Below are 6,120 nucleotides of genomic sequence, written 5' to 3' on the forward strand. Positions count from 1 at the left end.
AGCACTACTAAGTGAGCAATGATTAAGCACATAATTAAGGACAATCAAGGTTTTTCATTTATTTGTTTTGTAAGATTTCTCAAAAGCCCATTTTAAAGGTTAGTATTAGGGCACATTAGAAACTGACTACATTTATTTGTTTGTCTGTTTTTTTATATTGTTAATTTGGGAATTTAGGGATGATCAATGTGTGTTGTTTCTACCCGGCTATGTAGCTATGCATCTTTGTATTGATCTGCTTCGAGGACTCTGGGAAAGGAGATTTAATTCCTTTTAAACTTTACCTTTGATAGACTCAGTCGCGTCTGTCTGGCTCTTGATTAAATGCAACAATAATATCTGACTGTAACTGTTTATTAGTGCTTTAATCCAGCTAGTAGTCATAAAAACGATCAATCAGGTTATCAATCTAGAGTAAAACTTTGATAACAAAACTAAAGCTCATTTGAATCAATCTTTTAATGCATAATTTGCAACCTTCAAAAATGTAATTAGTTCTCCTGTGATATTAAAACAGTATAAAAATGTCCTACCCCCTCATGTGATCTAATGTTCAGACCTGCAGAGTTCTGTAGATGTTTGCTAAGAGACAGCGATCATTTAACAACGTCTGAGTTGATAAGTTGAATCAGGTGGTAATGGATAGGCAGGCCAGCGGGTCGCGTCACAAGGGCATCGAGACTTTACACAGAGAAGTGTTACAAGGATGCAATGTGTCTCCTCGTTGACGACAAATAAATCAATCATCGGAGACCTTTGCCATAGGTACAGTGTGTGCTGTCTGTCTGTTTAGGCTTTCAGGAAAAGGGTTTTGACATTCATACCACTGGTTTGACACCATACACTTGATGTTACTCAAAAGTTTCAAATTTGAGTCTATTTGATGGTACTTTTTAAGACATGTTATGATGCGAATTCAAAAACTATGCTCTGACACTGTGTTAAAATGGAAACTGCATAATTAAAGATACGAGTTTATTGATATCATGACTCTGGAAAGACAACCAGACTTACATAAAAAATATATTAGGCCTAACACTTGGTGTATGTTAAATCTCAACAGCAGAGCTCTTATCAAGTCTACACAACCCCCGCTCACTGCATTCCGCTTTGGACTTGATGGCTGATGTATGAGCCATTATTGTGAGAGTGTGAAATGTAAATCTAGTGATAAACGCCTCCATCAGATCAGATTCCACACCTCATCACGGCGAGCGTGCTGGCCAGTTTCTCCTTCATTGGCAGAATAATGGGCCGTCGGGCGGGCCATCCGCCAGAGCAAAACTGCCGATTGGGTCCATTAGTGCACCTTTAATGGCCGGACTCACAACCCAAAATATGTGGGGCACCGCAGTTTGAAGTAAGTTTCCTGTATTGTACTTTGTAATGGCCTTATTTTGAAAGGAGTAGGTGGATTTAGTGTGTCAGTGGGCTTCTGAGTTAAAAGATCACAATATATTAAAACTTTATAACAAACCCACTCGATTTATTTAAAACTGTTAAATAAAGTTTTTTTTTTTTAAATGTATAGTTCTGACCCTAAAATCATCTTAGATGAGTCACATTCAAAGTTGAAGGACTAAATGACAGGTGTGATAAATGCCCACATGCTATATTAATACAATCTATATTCATTATTATGTTGCCTGGGAACTTGTAGAGTTAGAATAATCAACTTTTTTTACTCGGTGGAAGAATTGTTGTTTTAATTATAATTAGAAATGGTTTGTGAACATCATTGTCTTTCATTTTTATCATATTGCTTAGAGATGCGCCAATACTAAATTTCTCCACCGGCACACGATTATTCAGAGTGATATGTGCCGATACCGATTCTGAAGATAAATATTTCTTAACTTTTTAAATGTTATTAATTCATATAATAACTATTAATATTGAACATCAAACTGGTGATGTTTCTTAACATTTTCTGTATACAGGGCACAAATTCATTGCATGTTTCTGTCCTCTTTTGATTGACAGGATATATCGGCCCTGATCATCGGCTGTTTTTAAAGTATTGGCCAATAGCCTGTTTTACAGATCTCTGTGTGACTCAGTGGTTAGAGCATTGCATTAATATCGCAAAGGTTGTGGCCTCGACACTCAGGGAACACACATTCTGGTAAAACTTATAGCCAGAATGCACCGCCACTTTAAGTCGTTACATTTTAAACGGACAGTTGACCCAAAAATTAAAATTATTTCTCCATTTACTCATTCCAAACCTGTATGAAATATGGAACACAAAAGATATTTTGAAAAACTTTGGCAACCAAACATCATTGCCTCTCTTTGACTTCCATTGAACACAAAACCACTGAGACATTTCTCAAAATATCTTCTTTTATGTTCCACAGAAGAAAGAGTCATATACGGATTTTAAAAACATGAGGGTGAATAAATGATGACAGAATTTACATTTTTGGGTGAGCTATCCCTTTAAACTTTGAAGCTTTGCATGTGGTAATCACTGTAATGTTTTTATGATGACTCAGTCTAGACAGATTGTCTGATGTTAAATTTGATTAAGAAATACAGTAGTTGAATTAAAAATGTAAGCAAATTTGAAACAAACAATATATATATATATATATATATATATATATAATGTATATATACATATTTCAATTTTCCTGTTAATGTTCATTTCGGGCGTTTCAAATGTCCGCACATGCACAGGCATCCGCACATCTATGAGTCCTCTCACGACACCTGTTAAAACTCTGTGTATGCGTGATCTGGTTTTGAACAACACTTTCCTGATTAAATGACACAATGAAAGCTGTAGCTACTGGAGAAGAAAGTCACATCAAGGATGGGCTTCAATCCGTGTGTCTAATTTTGGGGCTGATAATTAAATTTGTTTAGCAGTTCCATCCCCCAACAACAATTAAAGATTTAATTACCATCTGCAGAGTGACTCAGGAGCAAGCCTGACCTAGAAACTGAAATTGATGGCTCTGTTAGTAGAAGTAGTTTAAAGACCCGTGTCCTGTTTATCAGCAGTGCTTAATTTTCAATGTAAATTTGTTACCTGATAATTGCATCTAAAAAGTTGTTTTTATAATATAGAAGACGTAACCAACGCTGGTCCAGAAGAACTTCCTCGTTCATTTTTTTAAACTACACTTGAACAAAATACAACCAATAGAACATTTATAACTGAATCATAATAACTTACACAATAGTGTAATAAAATGAAAACAAACAAAAAAATGAAACCGAAAGTGCTTCTGGACCTGGCTTTACATCTGGCTAAGTGGTCTATATGTGCAAGAATACTAAAAGGACAGTATGTTCGGAATCTTATCATGAGCAAAATGTTTCTTTTATTTCATAAAACATAAATATACTGTACCTGAACGACCCATATGTTCAGACACAGCTGTATTCTCACATCCTTTTAATGTTCTTTGAACACGCAGTTCTTATCTGATCAATAAAACAACTTAACAGAAGCAGGTTGACTAGAATTGTCATGCTGCAGAGAGAGTAAGAAATGGAGTTTGAAAGATCTGTGGCAATGCTTTTCCCTTACAGCAAACCCTTATTAAAACCCTTATTAAAAATAATCAGACCTATTGCTGACAAATCTCATTCACCAATAAACTCAGTTAACATGCTGTGGATCTTCTGTTCATGTTGACGAGGCATCATATGGTTTTATTGAGATTTCAAGACTTGAACACAAAATCCAGCAAAGAGTGTGTACATGACTAATGAGAAACTTACAGGAAGTCTAGAAGACAAACTGCATGACATTGTTATTTTTTGCTTTCCAATATCAGTGTACAAGGCAAGAAACTGGGGGGAATTTTCTAAGAATAGATTGCAATTACTGACAGAATTGTTTATTGGTATGATGTCTGTGTTGTTTTAGCACCCGTTGCTCTAAAGGAATTACGCAAATCATGTAATGTCACAAACACCCGAAAAGTCTCAAGTGCCAAATCTGAAGTGCTGACAGTTTGTAAATGTTCAGTTTTTTTTACACATTTTATTAGGTTCAAAGGCAAACCGCTGTCTTTAAAGTCACGTTTTATTTTAGCATCTAATGTTTGATTGTTTTTACGTTTTAATGGAACTGATGGCTAGGAATCAGACAAAACTGAGAGGTTTTGTGGACTCAATCCAAGTGCTGCTTTAGTTGGCTGGGATGTTGAATTGCTGTGTCCATTAACAGTTGAATGTTTAGAGGAATCATTTCTACTTTTTTGCGTAAGTTGTTGGACCCAGAACTTTCACTTTCTGTTTGTTTGAGTGTCTGACAGCCTTGATTTTTGATGCTGGTCCCCATCGGTGGATGTGTGCGCTGCTTTCCATATTTAAAGGTGCTGTGTGTAATTTTTTGGAGGATCTATTGATAATATACATGACTATGTCTTCAGAGGATGTGTAAAGACCTTACATAATGAATCGTTATATTTTTATGTCCTTAGAATGAACTATTTCTGTCTACGTACACCGCAGGTGTAAAAAATGACATTCTGCTGTAGGCTTGTTTGGAGTGAATATACCCAACCACGACCACAGGACAGCCAAACAGCCGTTTCTCAGTCTAACCTAAGTTTCCAAAAACACAATTAGGATGACTGTAGTATTTCACACTTGTGCCATCTTGTCTCTTGACAGTTTATTCATATAACCAACTTGTAGTTGAAATTCCTGGTGAATTCATGACCTTAATAGTTTCATTTAGCATCATCAGCTAGAATAAAATGCTTCACCAGAACACTTACTGTTGTGCACCGCAAGGAAGATTAGCCCTGTCCACAGACATGAGATATATGTAATTTTGCCACCTAGCAGTGTCTCAGTCCATATATATTTGATTTTGTTTACTGTGGACTGTGCAAAGTCCTACCGTCTGCTTTGATGGAGAGGCCGCCTGGGTGAACGTTCAGTTATTATGTATTTCCGAGTGAATAAATGGCTGCACAGTGTAATAAAACTGTTGAAAAATAATAAAAGGAATAAAGAAATGTACCTGTGTCAAGGTCATTTCAAATTAAAAGGCTGTAGAGCGTACATTGCACTGAAAGCATGATGTAATCTATTTGATTTGGTTTTCCAAGGGTGGACCATACACTTGTAATTTACTGTGACGTGTTGTTGATAAATGTGAAATAAAACGTAATTCCCACAAATGAAATGGGCACTGGACAAATAAAGCACAACTATAAGCCAAAAGTAGGGCATGAAACTTCCCTCAGCATATCAATAGACAAAAAAGCATTTTGCGGTTTTGTTTGATGAATTATGCATTCTGAATTAATCTGTACAAAACATGCAGCCCTGTTTTAATCTTTAATCAGATTTTTGATGTTTATTTGCCAAAAGCAATTTAAAATATAGTGTGATGCTAGATAATTCAATCTATTCATTCATAAACACTCCAGACACTTTGTGCTGTACCATTAAAACCCTGTGAACAGTGTCAATCTCGATTTGTACATATAAAAAAGAAAACAGAACTTTACTCTTTTTTGATATTATAAATTATTTTGTATCATAAGGCTTTGTGCTGCTGCAATGCAATACTACCATTTGGCAATGGATTACAATTTTACATCAACATAATAAGTCTAAGACCAAGAGAGCATCATTGCGTTACCCACTCCATAATTTTAATCTGATTCACAGTTCAGGAAATAGAAAGTATGCTATACATGTAAGTTAAATTGGGAGTATGGTTATTGAACATGTATAGGACCACCCATAGGATGCTGATCTATGTATCAGATATACTCAAGACGACCTCTGTAAATATTCATTACCTTTCAACACAAACACATTTTTATTGAAGCACAATATTTCTGCATTTATTTAATTGATTGTAAACAAATATGATTTCCTTATTGTATTATTTCAGTCATTGCTCTCTGTTCTCGGCTTTAATGAGCGGTGAAACTTAAATGGCAAAACTACGGAAGTTGTAAACAGCCGTCCCTCATCCACATCTTTTTAACACATATGCTTTAAAACATATGGTAAAACGCCTGACAGCTCACAGGAGAATAAAAAGATAAATGAATGGAAATTGGCCTAGTTATTTAAACCATTCACTTAGCAATTTAAAACTTCACCATTTGTTCTCATTAAACGTAATATGCTAAC

Source organism: Triplophysa rosa, linkage group LG16, assembly GCF_024868665.1.
Source record: "Triplophysa rosa linkage group LG16, Trosa_1v2, whole genome shotgun sequence".
Taxonomy (NCBI): Eukaryota; Metazoa; Chordata; class Actinopteri; order Cypriniformes; family Nemacheilidae; genus Triplophysa; species Triplophysa rosa.